Source organism: Rattus norvegicus, chromosome 3 (genome assembly GCF_036323735.1).
Source record: "Rattus norvegicus strain BN/NHsdMcwi chromosome 3, GRCr8, whole genome shotgun sequence".
In the NCBI taxonomy this organism is placed as follows: Eukaryota; Metazoa; Chordata; class Mammalia; order Rodentia; family Muridae; genus Rattus; species Rattus norvegicus.
In genome coordinates, this window is record NC_086021.1 from 79,931,166 (window position 1) to 79,956,103 (window position 24,938).

The 24,938-nt window shown below is 44.4% G+C and overlaps 2 pseudogenes; both read left to right on the forward strand.

Annotated features, from left to right (window-relative positions):
* Positions 1-14,485, forward strand: part of Rps26-ps2 (ribosomal protein S26, pseudogene 2) — a 39,443-nt pseudogene extending 24,958 nt beyond the window's left edge.
* Positions 14,486-23,944: 9,459 nt separating this feature from the next.
* Ptma-ps8 (prothymosin alpha, pseudogene 8) lies at positions 23,945-24,539 on the forward strand (annotated as a pseudogene).
* The last annotated feature ends 399 nt before the right edge of the window (positions 24,540-24,938 follow it).

Consider the following 24,938-nt stretch of genomic DNA (forward strand, 5'->3'; position numbering starts at 1 on the left):
GAGTGTGGTTAGAGAGAGGGCTCGGCGGTTAAGAACACCAACTGCTCTTCCAGAGGTCCTGAGTTCAATTCCCAGCAACCACATGGTGACTCACAACCATCTGTAAAGAGATCCAATGCCCTCTTCTGGTGTGTCTGAAGACAGCTACAGTGTACTTATATATAATAAATGAATAAATCTTTTTTAAAAAAAAAGAAAAGAAAAGCATGTATGTATGCTTTGTTGGAACTTTTAAAAATATTTCATTACGCAGGTGGCTCAACGGCAGGAAGTGTGCCTGGTTGTGTGCAAGGCCCTGGTTCCTAGCATTACAAAACTTAAAAATAAAATAAAAGCAAAAATATTTCTAGCATGTGGAAATGTTCCATCGTTAAGTATTTTTATATTCGTAGGCACCAGTGTAAAAAGCGTTTGTGTTTTGACGGACAGAATCCAAAGGAAGCAAGGAAATGCACAATTAAACCAGCAAGGTACTGTGCCATCCGATGCTCAGCCAACTCAGGCTGTGATAAGAGAGCCATTAACACACATTCTTTTGTGTTATGATGACATATGGAAGGCTTCCAAAATTAACACAGTATTTTGCTGCTTACTGGCTTGTGTCACAGGCTTAATACATTTTGTTTTCTGTTTCGTTCTTTGAAAGACAGGGGGAGAGAGTGTTTTTAATGGCTTATGTATTCTGATAAGTTCTTCGAGTGTTTATAAGGCATTAAATATATTAAACAGATAATTTTAGGTACGTAAGCCACGAGAAATCACCATCACACCCCCTCGTTTCCTTTGCAGTTGTCTACTTTGTAGCTCCCCCCTCATTCACTGATAGATTGTCTCTCTCTCTCTCAGGCAATCTGCATCTCTTAAGAGGATACCTAAGACCTAGTCTGGGGAGCTGGAGAAATGCCTCAGAAGTTAAAGAGTATTTGCTGCTTTCCCAGAAGACGGGATCCCCAGCACCTGCATGAACGCTCGCGACTTTCTGTAACTGCAGCTCCTTGGGCCCTGATGCCTCTTCTGACCTCTGTGGGTTCCTGCTTCCACATGGTGCACATACATACATACGTACTCTTGGAGGGTCATGGACTTGCCTTCTGAACCTGCCCACAAAGCCCCCAATTAGATGATTTCTAAATAAACTGCTTTGGTCATGGTGTCTCTTCACAGCAATAGAAAAGTAACTAAGACAGATTATAGAATTACTCTACAGGTAATGAAGACGTTTTGAAATAGATGTTTGAACAACTATCAATGTAATTAACGCCACTGAACTGAAACCTAAAAAGTAGCAAAAATGGTAAAGTCTATGTAAATATGTAGTGCTTTGTCACACAATAAAAATCAATTCGAGAAGAAATTGGCAAGTCATACCACACATTTAAAAAAAAAAAAAGAAAAGAAACCTTAATACCCTGAGTCCAGCACACTGGGTCACATACTGGTCCCGCGGCCAGTCTTAATTATGTTTTTAATCATTTTTGAAACAAGATTTCTCTGTGTAGCCCTGGCTGTCCTAGAACTCATCCTGTAGACCAGGGTGGCCTTGAACTCAGAGACCCACCTGCCTCTGCTTCCCAAGTGCTGGGAGCCTGGCTTTGGTAGACAGCCTTAAGGGCCCTGTGCTCAGTCTCTCCCCCAACCGCCAGACCTGGAAGGAGCTGTATTAGATTCTCCAGAGCAGCCCAGCTTCTGTCTGACTACCCTAAGAGGCTTCACATGATGTCACCTAGACTGCGGATCAACAATTTAGCCAAGCGTACTCCTCAAAGCTGTGAGATGTCATAAAGTATCTCTGGCTTGGGAATAATCTGTCACGCTGCAACGGACAGCCTTGTCTCTCCTGCCTTCCGTCGGTTGGCCTGGTAAGCCTGGTGCCTGGGTAACAGCCTGGGCTAAGAGTGCTCAGAGGAATATTTGGATAATGAAAAGTGCCGGTCTCCCTCACCTACATAGCCACAACCGCAAACTGTTTGAAGCAGGTACCTGAATCCCTGGTGAGTATTCTTGACTTGTGAAGGCCAATTCAATCAAGTATCAAGAGTTTAAAAACAGCACTTATTTTTCACTCATAAAGGATAAAATTATTCTCTTTACCAAAATGGCACACAGGAACATGATTCTATTTTCACACACGCACGCACGTGCACACACACACACACACCCACACACACACACACACACACACCCACACACACACACACACACACACACACACACATATATATATGGCCTGTGTCCAGGGAGAAGGTAGCCACTTGAAGCAATGACAAAGATTAGCTCCACAAAGAGCCCTTAGGCAGGTGTCAGGAGGCCTGAGCCCATCGATTGGCTCCACCCACCGTGCATAGGGAGGACATCGTTCTCTCTGGAACTCAGCGGCCTTCTCCATAGAAAGCAGTCTTTCTGGTCGCACAGTGGACTCCGCACTCTCAGACACGATCAGCCAGTCTGTATCCCAGAACAGTTACGTCAGAATCATTGTGTGTAGAACACAGGCCTTAGGAGTTCAAAAAGAAATTCCCCAACCGTGTGTGTGTCTACATGGTGGAACATGTGCTTAGTACGCACGGGGCCTGGGAATTAGTCCCCAGTACCAAAAGAAAGACTGGCCCCAGTGCTACCACGTGAAAGTGTCAGGAGCACCGGGAAGCAAGAGAAAGAAGGAAATGGGAGACGGTGAAGTAAACGCAGAGAGGTCAGAGGTCTAAGTCAAAGACGGACTTAAAACCTCAAAAGGGCAGTGGAAACGTCTGCTGCTCTTCCTTTCTAACACTCTGACCCCACCAGCTTCAGTGGGACGATGTTTGCTTAGGATTTCTATTAGTGTGAAGAGACACTGTAACCAAAGGAACTTGTCCCGGAAAGAGTTTATTTACCTCCCACTTCCACATCATAGTCCACCAGTGAAGGAAGCCAGGAGAGGAACTCAAACAGGGCAGGACACTAGAGGCAGGAGCTGTTGCAGAGGCCGTGGGGGAGGGCCGTTTACTGGCTTCTTCCCCATGGCTTGCTCAGCCTGCTTTCTTATAGAGCCCAGGACCCTTGTCCAGGGATAGCCCCACCCACAATGGACTGGGCCTTCCCACATCAATCACTAATTGAGAAAATGCCCCACAGGCTTGCCTACAGCCCAATCTTATGGCAGTATTTTTCTCTTCTGAGGCAGCTTCCTCTCTAGAAACAGTAGTTTGTGCCACACTGAAATGTCACGTGACTAGCCGGCACATTTGAATACTGGTTTAAACTACTTCGAGTGAGTTGAATTATATTTATCATTGCCTTTTATTTTTGTCGCCGAAAGAAGCATTAGGAATGTGTAGGTGGGGATGAAGAGAGATAAGAATTAAAGAGTGTGCGCTGTTCTTGCAGAGAACCCAAGTTGAGCTCCAAATATCCATGTTGGGTGTCTCGCAACCCTACAACTCCAGCTGCAGAAAGATAGGACATCTTTGACTTCCACATGAACCTGCGTTCAGTGCACAGGCACCAGGCAGATACACTTAACTAAAAATAATTTAAAAAGTAAATCTTTTACAAAGAGCCTGCAGTTTGGTGCCAGGAGAGATGCACCCATAGGCAACACTGGCACAGCCGTTACAGGAATAACCAACTTCTCTCTCCTTGGGTTTGAGACCTACTCCACAAGGACTGCTTGGAACTGTCCGCCCACTAGAATTCCATGGTGGAGAATGTCACAGGACTGAAGAAAAACCCAGTGCTGCTGTTGAGCTGCATATACCCCCCTAGACAGTTGTCACTCTCACCCTTAGCTCCAGATGTTTCTCCCCACAAAGGCAGAGACTTGTGGCTTTTTCAGGGGCTGAGAATAAGTGGCAGTTGATGGGTCAGCACTAAATAAGGCTCCTAGGCTCAGAGAACGCTGCAGAAGAGAGGTTGTGTAAGAGCTAGAAGACAGAGAAAACTGAAAAAAGTTTTCCTCTGGGAGGCACACGGCCACTGCGGTCACACACTCTAAACAGCTATCCATGACTATGCTATATCTGCGCAAGAACGAAGCCATCGATAGCCAGGTGAGGGTGGAGGGGGAGTCGGGAGGCCCTACCCCTCACTGCGGAACTATTTTCTGCAGAGAAATTTAATGAAAGGAGGAAATATTACCTTCAGTTTTGTTCACTGCGGATCCTGCCAGCAACCAATAGATAGCCCCAGTGGTCATGCAAACGGTTAAACTAAGTGGGTAACACAGCAAAACCAAAGTGATGCATCCGAGAAAGAGAAAGGTCAGGATCAGGGAGGAGTTATAGGAGCGGAGGATACAGGAGACAGGAGAGAGAGTGAGAGTAACCAAAATGCATTTCACATCTGAGAAACTGCCAAAGAATAAACAATAAAAACTCATGTTTTAAAGGGTATGTAGGCTGGAAATGGGGGAGGCAGTTCAGTGGATAAAGTGCTTGCAATGCAGGTGTAAGGACCTGTGTTTGGATCCCCCACACCTGTGAAAGCCAGTGTGGTGGCCTGCATAGGTAACCCTAGCACTGAGGGAGAAACTAGTGGATCCCCGGCACTGCTGGCCGTCAAGCTAGTACGATGGGTGTGTTTTGGGTTCCATGAGAGACATTTCTCAAGCAAAAGAAAGGTGGAAAGTTTCAAAGGAAGATATCTAGTGTCCACCTCTGGCCTCTTATCTATACTCTGTCTGAGTTCCTGCTCTACTGCTGCATAGAGACGCCATAACTAAGGCAACCTCCTAAAGAAAACATTTGATAGGTGGCTTGCTTATGGTTTCAGAGAATCAGTCCATTATCACTGTGGCAGAAGGTAGACAGGCATGTTGCTGGAGTTAATAAACTTAGAGCCTTAGATCGTGATGCACAGGTGGTAAGCAGAGAGACAGAGATAGAGATAGATAGAGAGATAGAGAGACAGAGAGATAGATAGGTAGAGAGATAGAGAGATAGGTAGGTAAAGACAGATAGACAGATTGACTGACTGACTGACTGACTGACTGGGCCTGGCATGGGCTTTTGAAACTTCAAAACCAATCCTCAGTGACACACCTTCTCCAACAAGTCCACACCTTCTAATCCTCCCAAACAGTTCCACTGCTAGAGACCAAGCATTCAAACAAATGAGCCTAAGGGGGCCATTCTCATTCAAACCACCACACCCTTACACATGTGCACACATGTGTAAGGACAATGAGGAGAATGAAAAGAAAAACCCCAGAAGGATAGATAAATCTCCCAACATCCTTCTTGCTTATTCTTCCAATATAATACACATCCAGGCTTATCTTACTACACCCAAACTGACACCACCTTTGTAACTCTTCCATTAAACCCAAACTGGACTGGATGCAAGACACGGCATGCCACTTTCTTTGGGTCAACTATTTCCTTTGTGTAACTGATTGTATAGAATGGCTGGAATTGAGAAACTGGGGCAGAAGGATCAAGTGTCTGTCAGAACCACCAAGAATCACAGATCAGAGGGAATTCCCAAACATACGCGAAGGGTCTTGTGAAGATGGCTGCTTAGCACAGGGTAGTCCAGTGCCAATGGTGCGTCACAGCCACTGTTGACCCACACCTCAAAATCATGCTGAAGAACCCTGCAGTTTCTAGCATGTGCATTTCTGACCGGGGACACTGATGAGTCAATACCAGATGGTTATGGAGTCTATTCTAATTCAGTTTTTAAGACTTACATTATTTCTTTCTGTGTGTATGCACATGTATAATGGGTGCCTGCAGAGGCCAGAAGAGGATATCAGATCCCTGGAGCTAGAATTACAAGCAATTGAAAGCTGCCAGACATGGACGCTAAGAACTGAATCCAAGTCACCTACAAGAACAGTGAGTGCTCCTAACCTCTGTCCGATCCATCTCTCCAGGACCCCGCCCTGACAAGTTTAAATTCTTGTAAAATAGTGTTTCTGCTCTATTTCAACCAGCTTTTCCTATTGTCAATCCATGAAGTACCCTGCAATATGAATTCTTGTTCCATTTGCCTGTTTGCTCCATTGCGAACAGAGTGTAGTTAAATCCACCCACCCTTTTGATACTCCTTTGGATGATGTTTGTGACGTTTCAAAATGTACTACACCTGGTAGCACACGGCTGTAGACCCAGCACTCCAGAGCTTTCCAATCTGCGAGGCACTACCATGGGCCAGTGTTGTATGAAGCACACAGTATCCACAAGTTCTGTGATTTCCGATCACACAACCAGACTGCCTTGGAAGAGTCAAAGGTCATTAATGGGCAGGCAATTAAAACTTGTTCTATGTGCCCAGGGCTAAAGCTAGAATCAACAACTCCCAGAATGGCTGGATTCAACTCAACTTTGGGGAAAACAACCAAAGAGTATTTGCCATGGTGCATCAGAATGCCTCTGGACAAAGTTAAAATTTTCCACTTTTCAACGCAGCCACACCTTACTTTGTAATGGACAGATCTGACCCCAAGAGTTCCCAAAACTCGGTGACCAATATAGTACTTGAAGTTGGCAATGCAATACAATTGGCTCAAAGTTCATAGTCTGTTTTTCCATTCATCAGCAAGAGGGTGCCCAAACTGCTGGTTCTAGCTGGCAGCCACTTGTAGGGTGGGTTCTCCGCCCCTACCTTCCTCTATGTAATCTATCAATTCCTTTTCTTTTGCTTAGAGCCCCTTCTTTGGAAGATGGTTTTAACTTCAAATTACAAATAATTTTCTCTCAGGGTACTGTCTCAGTCCCCGGCTAACACCTAACACTTTAGATAAGTGCTTGCGTTCATCATCTTAAGCCATTTGCAAATTTAAACTTACAGCATGGGGTGGGTTACATGTGCATCTGTATGTAAACACATGTGTGCCAATTCAAGTAACCCTGCTGCATCATTCCCACGCATCCTGAACTGGAAGAAAGAGGACATGATAGGCTCTCCAGACAGTTAGAGAGTCCCTGTTTTCTATCACCATTGGTGTACACTTTTCCACAGCTTCTCAACTCGGAGAAATATTGAAAGGTCTCCAACTGTCATGCAGCTAGTTAAATTGGATTACCTGTAATTGTTTTCCCAAGCCTGAGAATTTTTGGCTCTGATAATTAACTTGAATGGAAATCAGCCCTCAAATGGGACTATTTCCCATATTCGTCTTTCAGCCACACATTATAAATCATCCTGCCTGGTCCACTGAGATCAGTGATGGGGAGGAAAATGAAAAAAAAATAATCAAAATACAAATGAATTTGTTGATTATTTGATTGCAGCCAAGATGTCAAAATGAGTAAGACTTAATTCCATGCTCAGGAATGCCATTGTCCAGTAGGGGACCGGAGCCATTTCAGAGCATTTAATAGCATTGTGACAAAGCAGTAGAAGATATGTTCAGAGTATCATGAGTCCACAGAGGATAGACACTCAGTTATAGGCTTAGTTTTTCAAAACCTACTCTAATAAGGGTTCTCAAAGGCATTGATCCCACTTCTCGACCACCATCCAAAGGTAGGGGAGAAAAGATGGTAATAAGACAAGGGGATGTGGACCTGTTCAGAAGTAGTTCTTTAGGGTGATTCCGATCTCTGTTGTCAGGATACCAGCAGTCCAGTTCAGCAGTGTCAGGATCTGAACAGACCAGGTCAAAAGTGTCACCAAACATAAGTCAGCAACAGTGGTACGATCCAGCAGAAACTGCCAGGCCTCTACCAAATCAGCAAGAGTCAGCAGGAGCGACCAAGAACCAGCCGAAAAGGCAGGAGAAGTTCTCTGCCATGCCTTTCCTAGCAAAGGCTGAGGCTAACAAAGTGTTGCACAGCTAGCTATGCATGCATATTGTCACTGTCTGTTGGGTCCTACTCATAGTCTATCCAAACATCACGTGTCCTCTCAGGATCTTCTTCAGCAAAACATCACATGACACAATCAAAATCGCCACTTCACTCAGCCTATTTGAGGTGGACATAAGATACCGGGCTTGAAAATTATCCAGAGGAAATGGTTACTAAGATGGCCCTTAAACTAATAACCTTGAACAAGGAAGATGGCTTGGTGGGTAAAAATGCTTTCCATACAAGCCTAAAGATCTGAATTCAATTATCCAAGTTCAATACCCAGGACCCACAGTGGAGGTAGAGAACTGACTTCCAAAACTTGTCCTTTGACCTCCCTTTGAACCATGTCATATATATTTGCACACACACATGCAAACATTATACATACCGATGATGATTGATGATGATGATGATGATGATAAGAAGAAGAAGAAACTAAATTATAAGATAAAAATAATAGGACCTGCACTGGCATTGACAAAGACATATGAGCATCATGAATGGGGTTGTACATCAGGGAAATTATGCTCGGAAACAAGACATCAGGGCCAGCATGGCTACAAACATTCTTGTTGAAATCTGCTTTAAGGGCAGGACTGCGAATGTAGCTGCACGGTCAAATACATGTTCTCTCAATTCACTTCCCAGCAGAACAAAGAGCAAACATCTTGGTGGTAGGACAGACATATGCTCAGCACTGTAAGAGTTTCCCAAGTGATATGTGACTTTATATGGCCATTGGCAGCGAACAAGATTTATAGTGGCTTTATAACCTCAGCAATGTAAATGTTGTCAGCCTTTTTCCTTTTAGCTTAATGAAAAGTTAAACAAAAACATGTTTTGTATCTGCCAACATTTTCTGAAACACTCATTACTAGAGGGAATTTCAGAAATGTAAGTAATAGGTTAGGTGAACTAATCATCTAGATCTTTTTTTAAAGTGTGAGTGTTTTGCCTGTCTGTAGGTCTGTTCACCAAATATGTGCCGTGCCAGAAGAAACCAGAAGAGGGCATCATACCTCTGGGAATGGAGTTACAGAGAACTCTGAGTTTACAAGTAAGTGCTGGGAATATAACCCAGGTCCTCTAGAACAGACAGCACTCATAAACACTAAGCCATCTCTCCATCCCCAGTATTTTATCTTTTTAATCAGAGACTCTCAATTTTCACTTATTCTTTGCAATATTTTTTGTTAAGTCAAACAAATTTTGGTAAGTGAGATGGTTCAACTGGTAGGGGGTGCTTCCTGTCAGGACCATCCATTGGAGATCAAGTCCCATGACCCACAGTGTTGAAGGAGAGAACAGACTCCTGCACGATGTGCTCTGACCTTGACACATGTGGTAAGGTATGTCCCCTCCCACAATATACATAGACACATACATACACTCACAAATAAATGTAATTTTAAAGAAAAAATTAATTAGATTGTCTCTAAAGTTTCCCACCAACTAGATTTTGCTGGTAAATATCTTTAAACAGTCCTCTGTATTTTCTGTAAATTATACTCCTTTGAATTTTTAAGCATGGCTATACTCAAGTTCAGTTTTCGTGAGAGCACAGCAGGACACTCTGTGCTGTGCTCTTCCACCAAGAAGTGTTCAATGTGCTGCTTCCCTCTCCTGGGTCAGTATTGTTGATGCCCAATCATCCTAGGCTGCAAAACAAGAATATTGTTTTCACTCATTTCTATGTTGAAATATAATGCTAAGGAGACACTATCAGTTCCATGATGTGCATGGTGCCACTTTCATAAGGAGACAGAGAGAAAGACACAGTGAAGGACTGGAGAGATGGCTCAGTGGTTAAGAGCACTGACTGCACTTCCAGAAGTCCTCAGTTCAATCCCCAGGAACCACATGGTGGCTCACAACCATCTGAGTTGGATCCTATGCCCTCTTCTGGTGTGTCTAAAGAGAGCTACAGTGTACTCATATACAGAAAATAAATGATTTTTTTAAAAAAGAGAGAGACCCTGTCTCAAAAAATTATAAAAAGAGAAAAATATAAAATTCTTTAGCAATTATGGAAAATAGAATGCAAATTAAGTTTAAAAATTAAAAATAGAGCTACTATATGAGTTGCTGTTGACTACATGTTCATAAGAATGCAGGTCAGTACATGCTCAAAGTGATGTCTAAGCAACCATGTAGCATTGTTCACAGTAGACATCATACAGAGGAGAACACTGAGAAATGAATGGACACAGAAAGTGTCCATACACTGGACTACTTTTCAGGCTTCAGAAACAAAGACAGAAACCCTTCCATTTGCAACAATGTGGAAGATTTTTACACTAAGTGAAAATTTTAGTGTAAATAAGCTATTCTATACTGCTGCATGTGTCCACCTATATGACATAGTTATAATACTCAAATGCATGGAATTACTGAATAGGAATAGTGGCCAGACACTCAGAGGGTGGAGGGAATGATGGGTTCTGTGGGTTTAAACCATTAGGTATGCTAAATGCTGCTTCTTTGGATAACAATACAGTATGTATACCTCATATTGGGATAGAAGGGGCACTGTGGACACAGCTCAGTGGTAGAGCAGTTGTCATTTGTAGAGCATGTGTAAAGGCTCATCCATAGGACGTGTGTAGAGGCTCTGCGCTGAAAGTCCAGGACCATTAAAAAATATCTAAATGTGTTAAATACTTTAGCTACATACAAAGGATTAAAAGGAAACCCTGGTTGCTAATCAAAGTTTCTTAGCTTAGTTGTAATTACAGCTATTTGCATGTGTCAAACCTCACAAATTCATACACATTAGGCATGTGTAGAGCTTTGTATGTTAATCATACTTTCTGCGACCTGCATGGATTTGGGATTGAGCTGCCTTGGAGGATGAGGGAGGGAACAAATGACAGACATGGAAAACCTGTGAGTGACTGAGCAGCACACTCTGATGGGGAGGTACAACAGCAATCGGGTAGCTCAGGACCTTTGTTATGTCCAGGGTAAGCCAGAAGGAGGAGGGTTATCTACAATCCACAGGTAGCGAGCAGTCTTCGACACGGTCATTCAGAGGAACGAAGATGGAATTGATAGTTTCTACAGACACCAGATTTAGCTAAAGGCCAGACACTCATAAATATCCAAACTTGGACCAAAGGTAGGCCTTGCAGATCCTCTGACCCTGACCCGGGGAAGGCCTCGCTATTTCCAGGGGTCTGAGGCATTAGGACCTTGGCATGGCTGTACCCATGTCAGTTACACCTTCACTTGTCATCTGCACTCTGCAGTATCACAATAAGGTTGTAAAGGCAATATAGGGTAGGTAAGTGGTCTCTGCTGGTAAAAGCACTAGCCACACAAGCCTAAGGACTAAGTTCTATCCTTAACCCATGCCCGGAACCCACAGTAGACAAAGGGAACCATCTCCCAGAAGTTGTCCTCTACGCACACACACACAGTGAGACTTATGCTCTCTCTCTCTCTTTCTCTCTTTGTGATAGAGAAAGAGAGAGAGAGAGAGAGAGAGAGAGAGAGAGAAAGAGAGCAACAATAACAGTAATAAATAAAATTTTAATTTAGAAGGTAATGTAAGTTTTTAATACTTATTTTATTTGTATGCGTGTGTGTCTGACTAGATGTGTATGCCCACAGAGGTCAAAGTTCCGTCCCCTGGAACTAGAGTTACATATGGTTGTAAGCTATGTTAGAGGGACTGGGAACCAAAACTAAGTCTGCTGGAGCCTCTAGTGGGTCTTCACTGCTGAGCCATCTCTCCACCCCTAAATTCTTGACTTTCTCCTTTTATTTACCAATTTTTAAAGTTGGAGTTTGATAACACGCTTCAAGGAATGTGGATCAACTGTATCATTAGGAAAACTCACATTTAAATATTTTATGTGATCCAGTGCAGTTATTAACATTTTTGTTACATTTATTTTGTGTGACGGTATGGGTACACAGGAGCCAGAGTGCTAGTGGATGTTAGAGGACAAGTTGTGGGAGTCAGTTCTCTCCTACGACCAAGTGGGTCCCAGGATTCAAACTCATAGCATGAGGCTTGATGGCAGGTGCTTTCCCCCTGACCCCATTGATCAACAGGTTTAAAATATTGATATGCTTCGAAATTTAAATTTTTATCAATAGCGTATGTGACTGCCTTGTGATTCATATAAGTGTGAGGTATAAGGCAGTGCTGGGGAGGGACACAATCTTTAAAGCCTATAGCAAAGCCAAACAACACCCAGAGGCATCCGAGTACCCATGCTGGCCCAGCCTCTGGTGTATGTTCACCAGAAAGACCCATATGGCTGTGGATTTGACTGTGGTATTCTATACTACAGCAAGGATTCATAGGAAGCTACTCTACCCTGGGCAGCATAACAGAGTAGTTGTTTTATCAGAGTTTTAAAATAATAGCTTAAGTTCAAATCCTGGCCCCACCAGCCAAACTCAGAATAGGTTCCTACCTCTTTCTGCCTCATTTTCCCCTCCAGCAAAATACGCTCAAAGGTGTTTTGATGTTGTGATGATAACCATGCAAACACCATTTGTGTGGCATACAGTGAGCCCTCAATAGTGTAAGATGTTGGCTTAGCTTTTTCTCCAAAACTACTTTATTTAGACTTCTTAAGCGCTTTAACCTCCCTTAGAAGCCCACCAACCAGAAGTAGGGGAGAAAGAAGATTAATAGAAGAAAGGGGGTGTAGACCTGTTCAGTAGTAGTTCTTTGGAGCAGTTCTCCTCTTTGTTGTCAGGATGCCACCAGTCCAGTTCAATAGCCAAGACACAAATCAGTAGAGGAGGCTCGATCCAGCAGAAACCACAAGGCTCAGCTGAATTAGCAGAATCAGTCAGAATACCACGAGAAGTTCTTGGCTATGTTTTCCTCTACCAAGTGAAGACCGACCAGCGGAGAACCAGCAGACCAGTGAAGTGTCACATGGTGTCACAAGGCAAGAGGGACCTCTCCTGTTTGTGGGATTCCATTTATACTCTTTCCAAACATCACACGCCCTTTCAAGTGTCCGATCCAGCAAAGCAGCACATGCCCTCTCAAGAGTGAGCTCCAGCAAAACATCCTCTCACAAGACAGCTTCCAGAAAAGCATCACATGATGATATGACCTAGTTAAAAAACAAAAACAAAAACAAAAACCCAGAAATCTCCACTTCACCAACGAGTGGTGATGTGAGACCTCAGATGCATGTATGAGTCCCTGACCTCTAGTCTCAGATGGGAAGCAAAGCACACCTATTGGGTGCAAGAGCAAAAGGCAGTTTAAGCATGGCACACACTCGGTTTCATAGTTCACAGGAGAAAAAATAAAAAGAGTTCTGGCCTTTGTAGTACACACCTGACTCGTTTTATCTCCTTAACTCATTTTTCTGAGGGCTTCTTTGGTGCCTTGGAAAAGGTGTTTTAACTCTGGAGAGCGTCTTCCTTGTATCAACTTGGTCCATCCCCACATGGTCCTGAATGGAAGCCTATTCTATTGTCCTCACCTGACAAACAATGGAGTTGGTGGCAACCTGCCCAAGGTCAGGGGATCTTCTGACTTCCATGGCAATTTTCTCCCATTATACATAGTGTGGTCTCCTTTCCCAGCCAATTAATGCATTTGTCAATAACCACTTATCTAGCATCTGTTCGTTTGTGAGCCCTGTGCTGTGATTCACAAAGTGTTCCTATGCCAGTGTATTCGGTAGTGAGGCAACGGAAATTTCTGCTTCATGGGGTTTACAGTCTAGTGAAAGGAGACCTGAACCAAAGAAGTAATAGAAAATATCACATCATATACCCAGAAGTGCTGAGGAAAAACAAGGAAGGAATAGGTTGTATAAGTTAGCAAAAGCAAGGAGCCGTGGATTTTGACAGGTCAATGAAGGTCTTTCTGAGAAAAAGTGACATTTGGTTGAGTAAAGAAGGGAAGAGAAAAGTTGGAGAAATAGCTCTGTGGTTAATGGCACTGACTGCTCTCCCAGATGTCTTGAGTTCGATTCCCAGCAACCACATGGTGGCTCACAACTATCTGGATGCAGGTATACAAGTAGATAGAGCACTCATATACATTAAGTAAATATTTTTAAAGGGGCAGGGTATGGAGGGACTTCATATATTCTCCTGAGGAGCTACCATCAAGTAAGTGAGGTGGCAAGGACCAAGGTCTCAGGGAGAGGCAGTCCTGGTATGTTCAAGGAACAGCAAGATGGATTTATAGACAGAGGGAAATGTAGAGAGACTATCTTATAAGCATCACCTGTCAATAAAACAGCTGATGGCCAATGAACTGGCACAGGAAATAGAAGGTGGGACGCTGGCAGGAAGAGAGCGGATTCTGGGAAATAGTAAGCGATAAAAGAGAAATGGAGAACTCTTCCGAGTCTTGGCTCCAATATAACCAAAAAAAAAAAAAAAAAGGAGAAATCCGGTCGTGCCAAAAAGGGCCGCAGCCATGTGCAGCGAATTCACTGCAGGAACTGCGCCCTGTCCGTGCCCAAGGATAAGGCCATTAAGAAGTTTGTCATTCGGAACATTGTAGAAGCCGCTGCTGTCAGGGACATATCTGAAGCAATCATCTTTGACCTGTATGTGCTTCCCAAGCTCTATGTCAAGCTGCATTACTGCATGAGCTGGCCATTCATAGCAAGGCCGTCAGGAATCGATCTTCTGAAGCCTAGAAGGATCGAACACTCCCACCAGGATTCAGACCTGTTGGCACTGCACCACGACCTCCACCAAAGCCCATGTAAAGAGGTGATTTCATGAAGGCAGAAAGAAAAATACTTTGGAAAAATAAAACAGAAGTTAAACTTTAAGGGGGTTTGGGGGAGAGAAGACAGATGTAAACCAGCAGGGAGACTCTGAGGAGATGCTAAACTTCTAAGAAAGGAGCAGGCCCGGGACAGAAGGAGAGGTAACTAACCACATGGTAGACATAGAGTCATTTAAATGGGTTAAATAAGTTACGAGCTAGTCAGGGAATAAGCCAAAACCTATGGCCAAGACATTTAATAACATCTAATTAGTCTCAGAGATGTTATTGATGGGAACTAAGGGATTGGAAGTAAAAACGGATTTGAAAATTATCTTTACAGAGAAAGCAGCAAGAAACATTTCACCAAGACCAAATTGTTTAATCTTTAGCAATTGGAAGGTGCTAGTTTTTATTCGGAGTTATATGGGATGCCATCAGATGATGCGCAGGAACAAAAATGAGTAAAAATAATAAACTAAGACAACAGCAATTTTTGTTCTTTGCTTTTGTTTTGTTTTGTTTTGTTTTGCTTGAGGCAGGGTCTCACTATGTAACTCTGGCTGTCCTGGAATTCACTATGTAGAACCAGAATGGCCTCAGACTCACAGAGATCTGTCTGCCTCTGCCTCTGCCTCTGCCTCTGCCTCTGCCTCTGCCTCTGCCTCTGCCTCTGCCTCTGCCTCTGCCTCTGCCTCTGCCTCTGCCTCTGCCTCTGCCTCTGCCTCTGCCTCTGCCTCTGCCTCTGCCTCTGCCTCTGCCTCTGCCTCTGCCTCTGCCTCTGCCTCTGCCTCTGCCTCTGCCTCTGCCTCTGCCTCTGCCTCTGCCTCTGCCTCTGCCTCTGCCTCTGCCTCTGCCTCGAGTGCTGGGATTAAAGGTGTGCACCACCACGTCCAGCTAACCTAGCAATGAGCATGGAAAAGCCTTAACAGATACATCGCTTCTTCAGTGCTGGATGATGTGTCAAACTTACTCAAGCTCTTTTTTTTTTTCAAGAATTATTTATTTATATATATGAATACACTGTCACTGTCTTCAGACACACCAGAAGAAGGCATCAGATCCCATTACAGATGGTTGTGAGCCACCATGCGGGTGCTGGGATTTGAACTCAGGACCTCTGGAAGAGCAGTCAGTGCCCTTAACCGCTGAGTCATCTCTCCAGCCCCTTACCCAAGCTCTTAACAAATGCCTGCAAATTACATCATTATCAAAAAATATAATCAACAAGAATAGAAGATATACAACACACACACACACACACACACACACACACACACACACACACACACACATATGCACTCAATGCCAAGAATTTTCAGTTCTACTTAATTGGAAGAAAAAAAAAACTTCACACCTTCTCAACTGTCTAATCTAAAGTCTAACATCTGTGCCCTTTAAAAGACTAGCGATTCCACCTGACATTTAGACCTATGGCATGAGCAAAGCAAACTGACATGGTGGGTCTCTTGTACTCTTGTACTCTAGAAGCTACAGAGCAACTCACGACAGCCACGCCCATTGAAACCAGAGTGCCCTGAAGCTGGCTTACCTTAAATACTGTGCTTGACTGTTATGGTCAGCATCTCTTTCATATGGATATTTTCAGAGGTTCAAAAGGTACGTACTATAGTGTCCAGAGCGTTTATTCCTGGATCCAAGGAGAGTTCCAAGGCCAAAATGGGATCAGTGCTCAAGTGAGTGGGAGAGAAAACCAGAACTGATTCTGCTAAATACTTGGGGAAATAAGACATCCAGAGCTGAAAGCAAACCATAAGCCACAGCTTTCTAATTCCGAGATGATGGTGGGGAACATCTGTTTGCCAGTTAAACGCACCGTCATTTGCATGAGGGACTACATTTAATGGTCAAAGCACTAAGCTCACTGAAGGGTGACGTGTTTTGTTTGCAGTAATGTACGACAGCACGGCCTTTCTATCCAGTGCTCTTGTCCAACATAAGGGAGTGGCTCTGTTAAACTCTCACTGCTGAAGCCTGTGCCTAGCAAGGGAAGTTAAGGTGCTCTGTGTCCAGCATTCACCACTGGAAATTCCCGGATAGCAAGGCAAGAAGATTGTCCTTACAGAAACCCAGTGCAGAAGATCTCAGAGCCTACGGCTGTGGAAACCAATAGTCTAATGGCTTTGGGGTTTTGTTGTTATTTCAGTCATGCTGTGAAAGAGTCGGAGCTAGAGAGAACTTTCCTAAATAGCTTACCTAATAAACTGTCAGTTTTTAAACAATTATGTTATGAAATGGAAATTAGCTGTTATGATCAAACCATATGGCTAATATAATTGATTGCTTCACACTTTTGAGAAGATGGAAATCACAATTCAAGGAATAATGGAATAGGTTTTTGCAAAATTAACTACAGGTGATAAGTTGGACAATTGGAGGGTTTATTTTTTTTCCTTTTTACTTATTATTCTCTCATATATTACATCCCAACTGCAGTTTCCCCTCCCTCCCCTCTCCCCAAGTCTCTCCCCTCACACACCTCCCCTTTCCTCCAGATCCACATCTCCTTCACCTCCCTTCAGAAAAGAGAAGGGCTTCCAGGGACATCAACCAAACACGGCATAGCAAGCTACCAGGCACAAACGATCACGTCAAGGCTAGGTGGTGCCACCCAGTAGGAGGAAAAGAGTCCCAAAGGCAGGCAAAAGTGTCAGATAGCCCCCATTCCCATATGCAAAGGACCTAGGTCAGACCCATCTCTGAGCTCTGTGAGCCTACATTATTAGTCCAGGCAGTTGATTCTATTGGCCATGTTCTTATGGTGTTCTTGGATTCCTCGGGTTCCTCCAGTCCTTCCCCTCCTCTGTAGGACTCCCTGAGCTCAGTCATACTGGCTCTGTGATTCTGCTTTTGCTCTCATCAGTTGCTGGATGAAGTCTGTCTGGTCTCTTATGAGGATTCTGCTAGGCCTCAATCCCAGCACCTCCAACAGGCATGGCAAACTGTAACTCAGTGTATCTGTGGCTGGGTTGGTGTCCCAATCCCTCCACTTGAGGACTTGCCTGATTTCAGAGGATGGCCTGTTCAGCCTCCATTTCCCCCACTAATATGAGTCTTTAGTGTTACCCTCCCAGATTACATGGAGTTTCCATTGTACTAGGTTTCTACCTCACTCACAAAATGCCCCCAATTCTAGTTTTCTCTCCCAGGAGGGCTTGTTTTTAATGTGAGAAAGATTTGAATGGAGACTATGAATAAAAAAAGGTTTTGATTAACTTCAAAATCTCTCACATACAATAGTAAAAAGGAAACTGACACATCTGAGCACATGGGCATATATGCACATGTGCCTATGTGCCTATGTGTCTGTGTCTATGTGCAGGTAAGGAGAATGAAATGAGAAGCTATGTGAATGCTGACTTCTGCTTTTAACAGCATGAGGGGGGAAATGGTTCTAGGTTTTCCCTCCCATTTCAGAAGCAACTTCAGCATATTTGAGGCAACTTGGCACCGAGGGTGGTTCTCCTCTAGAATCTAATAGCCTTGTACACTGACGCTGGAGACACTAACCTCTGTTTGCAGGAAGACATCCCCAGGCTTGATGGAGACATGACTGAGCCTTAGAGCAGTAAGGTGTTGTCCCTTAACTGACACCCTGAACCCCTCCTTGGAACTCATTGCATCTGAACTTAGTCTTTTCCTTCCATATCTCCCTGGGTCCTCAGGCATCAGCATGGGAAATGTCAGGGGTGTGAGCTCCTCCTTTTTCCTTAGCTTTGGTTGGGAAATTGCTTTGGTCTTTTGATTTCCATCACCTCCCAGCAAATTGTTGGTTTTCCTCTTCTCTGTTGCCAGCTGCAGGTCCTCGACATGTTACTTCCTTTAACTTTCTCAACGATCCGTCCCAGGCCCTTGGTTATCATCATCCCTATCTTCCACAAAAGACACTTGGAGCCAGGCAGGCTGGTAGACTTGCCTTACAGCGCTTTGGAGACCCTGGAGTCTATCAGGTGTCTCCCACTGTACAGCGGGAACTATTTTCCTTGGGTCATGGACAAAGGCATGTGATCACTGCATTTCATTGCCTTTGAAACGCATTTCTGAAAGGAGAAAGTGGCTAAGGCTGCCTTGTTTGTTTTCTTAAATGTGCATTGCCTGCACTTATGTCTGTGTGAGGGCATCAGACCCCTTGGAACTGGAATTACAGTTATGTGCCTCCATGGGCATGCTGGGAAATGAATCCAGGTCCTCTAGAAAAGCTGCTAGTGCTCTTAACCACTGGGCTATCTCTCCAGATCCTTGATTTTTTTTTTTTAGGTTTTTTTCATACCAAGCAAGGAACAGAATGATAGAAGCAGAAATGATTATTGCAGCTCTCCTAGTATGTTTATTTATTATTTATTTAATTTTACAAGTTACAGGACAGAGAGTGCATATACTAATGATATACAAGTTAGGATAGTCTCTCTAACTTTAAAAAAAAGTCCTTATTAGCACATAAAGTTAAAAATATTCAGGAGGCACAGTTCGATACTTCCACACGTGTATAAGGAATTTACTTATTAACCCAAAGCATTCATTTCCATACTCTTATTACTAGTTTGTATTTGAAGCCTTTGAGCTCCTCCCTTCTTGCTATTCAGAAAATATAACAGTAATTGTAAACTCTAGCCACCTCCTTCTTGGCATTTTTAGGTCCTTGACCTAACTAACTGTGATCACCTACTCTACAGGGGTGGCAGAGCCTGAATCCAGTGTCTCTTGCCGACTGGGTGTGAATGAAAGAGAGAAGGGAGTTTGGATTTAGCACGGTGCGTGCATGCAGCATGACCACATTTATGACGCTCTTTCCACAAGGAAGGCGCTGTTTTGTGATGAAACTCAAAAAGTTCATGCAGAGCATTTTTGAGGCAGGACTATTATTTATCCTCATCATTCAGAGAAGCACAGTGAGAGACAGAAGGTTAATTGAGTAGTCCGAGAATTCTGAGAGAAAACAGGTAGGGCAGACATAGGTAAGGGCTACACACTTGGTCAAGGGCAGTCCATCCTCACCAGGCAGGCTTCACCACTATACTGATTCACTAGAGCCATGGAGTCTTGGATCACCAGAATTCCATGACTGCCACTAATGCCACAGCAAATCTGGAGAAGGAAGATGAGAGCTTTTGGAGAGTGTGTACTGGGATAGGGCTCTTAGGAACTCGATCTCTGTAATCTGAGTCCTGGTTTACTGATGAATTTCAAGGAAGAGGCAGACAGACAAAATACCTAGGCATGCAGACATAACCACAACTCTGAACTCTTCACTGTGCCATCCACCCACTTCTGGGGCATTCCAAAGGCATCCGCAGGAAATTCAGGTCACTTGCTTCCTCAAGGTCCCAGGGAAACTTTCTAAGCCTTGGGTCCCTGCTCCTGGAAATTCTGAGTTGCTGAGAACCAGAAAAAGGTCCCAAGTAGCCACACTAAGTCTAGGTGGCCAGTTGTTTTGTACCATCCTGTGCAATGGACCCAGCCAAAAGGATCTGCCCAAAGTAGCAAGTCCCTGCCTTGAGTGTTCAGGACCGTTCCCTACCAGCCCACAGCTGCACTAAGTCCCATTACCACCGAACACTCCCTGATTGGTTCGGCAGGTATAACCTTTAGCTTATGTTCACAGAAGAGAGGACACAGAACAGATGTGGCCCCAACCAATTTCTTTTCCTTAACCCAAGTCCAGTCCCACAAAGCCATCAAGCGATGGGGGTGGGGTGGAAGCACAGCCTGGGAAATCTGCAAAGGACAGATGATCCTTCTGGGACTGAGTCAGGAGCTGGCACTCAGACACACAGGACTTGGTTAGACCCCATGGTTTTGCCTCGCTTTACAGTCTGCGAGGTAAACTGCTGGCCAAACTCGGCCGGCCAGGAAACAGCAGAGAGACAACATCCTCTGATTGCCAGGTGTCTGGTACAGGCACAGTTCCTGAGATGCTATGCAAACCTCTCTCTGGTTACTTCACCCCCCATACCAAATTAGAGGGCTAACTGAGGACTAGAAAAGAGAGTCACACCACTTTGCAACAGTCCTTGAGGTTCCCATCGTTTGACTGGGGAGGTCTGGGGGGATCTGGAGTGTGATCAGTTGTAACCAAAGAGGCCATTGGTCCTGAACCACCTTAATAATTATTATGCACTCACTTTGGAAAGTGCAGTTTTCCAGGACATAAGATTCATGGGGATTTCATCTCCCTAGTGAGCACTGAAGACCTACTGAGAGGTAGGTAAGTAAGACTTGGGTAAAGAGAGAAAAATTTCGTTTGTTTTGTTTTGTTGTGTTTTGTTTTTGAGACAGGCTTCCTTTGTGTTTCCTTTGTGTTTGTTCCTGGCTGTCCTGGAACTCACTCTGTAGACCAGGCTGGCCTAGAATTCAGAGATGCACCTGCCTCTGCCTCTCAAGTGCTGGGATTAAAGACGTGCACCACTGCCACCACCAGGTTAGAAGGTACCTTTTTCTAACACAAGAGAAAATAAGGTTTCTTTTGTTTGTTTGTGTTTAGGTTTGGGGGGGGGGGCAGGGTTTGTTTGTTCATTTGTTGGAAACAGGGTCTCTCTATAACTCAGTGTGTAGAGTAGATCAGACTGCTCTGGAACTCACAGAGAAGCACTGGGAATGCAGGCGTTTTCCATTACTAAAGTCTCAAGAGAAGGGACTAAGCCTTCATTCACCAGCACCACTCAAGCTCCTGGGTCAGAGGCTCGCCACCATCTGGTTCCATCTGGTTTGACAGCTGTTCTTGTGCCAAACTCCCCTCATTTGGTCAAGTCCTTTAAAAGTCTCTGCTGGTCTTAAAGGGCGAGTCCTAGCAGGAGTGACCCACTGGGTTCCCAGGCCCAGCCAACGCTGCACCTCTGATCACAGGTTTGAAGGTACCTCCATGTTTGATATGGGATCTGCCAAATGAAATTTTTCAGGGGTCAGAAGTCACTGCGTAGATTAACTTGGCCCTTCATCATGTCTTTGCTATGAGAGTATCCATGGATCCCTTGGCTTTTAGAGGGCTCAGACAGAAGACAGACATTAGAGGCCCACACATTGAATCTTACTCAGACCCACCTCAGACTAGTGGAGTTTCTCTTGCCCATGGTGGGGCTGGGAACTACTGAGCAATCAAAGTTTAAAAGGTTTTCTTGGGTGCTGGAGAGGTGGCTCAGCGGTTAAGAGCACTGACTATTCTTCCAGAGGTCCTGAGTTCAAATCCCAGCAACCACATGGTTGTAATGAGATCAGATGCCCTCATCTGCTGTGTCTGAAGGCAGCGACTGTGTACTCATATAATAAATAAATCTTTAAAAAAAATAAATAGGGGTTGGGGACTTAGCTCAGTGGTAGAGTGCTTGCGTAGCAAGCGCAAGGCCCTGGGTTCGGTCCCCAGCTCCGAAAAAAAAAAAAAAAAAAAAAGAACAAAAAAAAAAAAAAAAAGAAAAGAAAAAAAAAATAAAAGGTTTTCTTGTCTCCAATAAGCCTGACAACAACGTAATGAAACAAATTCTTCCAATTCTTCCTATAGGCATTTTGCAGGTTAGAAAACAGAAATTCAAAGAGATGAAAATATCAAATACCCGAGCCCCAGGCCGAATGAACTCAACACCTCACTGCTTTAATTTTGATGGTCAGCAAGTGGAGCGGTTGGTAATGGCGAGGGGCACAGGCTCAGGGGGAGGGGCACGGGCTCAGGGGGAGGAGCACGGGCTCAGGGGGAGGGGCACGGGCTCAGGGGGAGGGGCACGGGCTCAGGGGGAGGGGCACGGGCTCAGGGGGAGGGGTACGGGCTCAGCCGCACCCCCCATCCTTCTTATTGCACATGTACTCATGAAACTTGGGCAGGGCAGAAGAGGCCAGGACCAGGTCGAAGATCTGAACCTAGGGCTAGCTTCATCTGGATTGTAGCCTTGGTCCTGGACATATAGCTGTATGACTTTGGGCAACGAGCTTAACAACTCTTAGGTTCTTGCCCTTAACTAAAACAAAACAAAACAAAACAAAAACAAAAACCATCTTGGAATAATAATGCGTAAACCAAGTAGGCATCTCTTAAGACCATTAGGGATTAATTGAAAAGAATGTATCCTTTTTTCCTCAGATAATTCCCTTCTCAGGTTCCCCTGTCTAGTATGGTGCTGTGAACCTATTAATAAATGCTCAAATGTATCCTCTTTCTTGCAAGTGACACCTCCCTTCTACCCCTACCCACAGCTCAACCCTGAATAGATAACATCTGAGCACGTAATATGTTTCTCCCTTCTGGCCTCAGCTCTGGACCAAGTACGCTCTAGTACATTGGCCTCAGGCTCCAAAGACACTGGGGACAGCAGATAAGGGATGAGGGAAACAGGACCAACTTGAAAAGCTTGCCCCTCTGTGCTACTGGTATGACAGGACCAAGCCCAGAATTCCATAGACATGCTTCAGTGTGAACTTCTCACCCGTTGGTTCTGTCTTCCCAACAATCCACCAAGGTAAAACTGTCACTGTCCCTATTTTACAGCTGAGGAGCAGTCACAGAAGGATTTCTTGATTATAATCACACCACAAATGAGCAGATTCAAATCAGGAAGTCATTCCATTGGAAGTGTGGCTGATGTGGGAGGACACCACGCTGCACCTTTAGAAAGCGTGATGGAAAAGCCAGGTGGTGGTGGCTACAGCCTTTAATCCCAGCACTCAGAGGCAGAGGCAAACAGATTTCTGTGTTTGAGGCCAGCCTGGTCTACAGAGCAAGTTCCAGGATAGCCAAGGCTACAGAGAGAAACTCTGTCTCAAAAAAAAAAAAAAAAAAAAAAAAAAAAAAAAAAAAAAAACCACAAGCAAACAAAACGAAACAAACAAACAACAACAACCAAAATCACAGAAGGAGGTTGGGAGGAGGAAGGAAGGATAAAGACAGGATGAGGCCTATCTCAATTTGAGTATATAAAATCCAGCCAGCACTCCCGAAAGCCAGAGGCCTTCAAACAGCTAGGCACTTGGGCTGAAGGTGTAGCTCAGCTGGCAGAGTGTTCATGGAGCTGGTTCAGTCCCTAGCACTGTCTAAAGTGTGGTAATCCACGCCGATAATTCCCGCACTCAGACAGTAGAGGCAGGAAGACCAAAAGCTCAGGCCATCCTCAGCTATGTAGCAAGTTCAAGGTCAAATTGTGACTAAAGGTAGGTCTTTCTCACCGAATTAAAACTCTTTTTTTTTCCTCAAGACAGGGTCTCAGTATGTAGCCGTGGCTGTCCTAGAACACACACACACACACACACACACACACACACACACACACACACACACACAAAAAACACACACACAAGCAAACAAAACGAAACAAACAAACAACAACAACCAGGCTAAATTAACTTTTAAAAAGATGTATGTGGCCCCCACTGGCTGCTCCGAAAAGCCATCTTTGCATTGTTCCCAGGTCGTGCTCCGAGCTCACCTTCGCCACCCACTGTCTCCTCCAACGCGGACTCTGGCAGCTTTCTCTCCCGAGTCCTTGAAACTCGACTAATTCCTTACTCGTAGCATCAGATCACCACCGGCGTGCCCTACCATGTCAGACGCGGCAGTGGACACCAGCTGGGAGATCACCACCAAGGACTTGAAGGAGAAGAAGGAAGTTGTGGAGGAGGCCGAGAATGGAAGAGGTGCGCCTGCCCATGGGAACGCTCGAAATGAGGAAAATGGGGAGCAGGAGCTGACAATGAGGTACATGAAGAAGAGGAAGAAGGTGGGGAGGAAGAGGAGGAGGAAGAAGGTGATGGTGAGGAGGAAGATGGAGACGAAGATGAGGAAGCTGAGGCTCCTACGGGCAAGTGGATAGGTGAGGATGATGAGGATGATGATGTTGACACCAAGAAGCAGAAGACTGATGAGGATGACCAGACACCAAAAGGAAAAGCTAACCTTACGCACCGTGACCTATTCACCCTCCACTTCCCGTCTCAGAATTTAAACGTGGTCACCTTCGAGTAGAGAAGCAAGTCCCGGCCCGCCCACTGCGGGCAGTGCCACCCACAGATGACATGCTCTCCCCCACCAAAACCACAACATGAATTGGCAACATGGGAGGAGAAAAGAACCAGAACTTCCCAGGCCCTGCTTTTTTTTTTTTTTTTTTTTTTTTTTTTTGCCCTGCTTTTTTTCTTAAAAATACTTTAAAAGAAAAATTTGTTTGTATTTTTTATTTACATTTTATATTTTTATACATATTGTTAGGGGTCAGCCATTTTTAATGATAACGGGTGACCAACCAGCCTTCAGAGCATTTTCTGTCCTACTTCAGATTTTACTTGTGGTGTGACCATGTTCGTTATACTCTCAAAGGAGAAAAAAAAAAAAACCTTGTTAAAAAAAACAAAAACAACAACAAAAAACAATCTTATTCTGAGCATTCCAGTAACTTTTTTTATGTATGTACCTAGCTGTACTATAAGTAGTTGGTTTGTATGAGATGGCTAAAAAG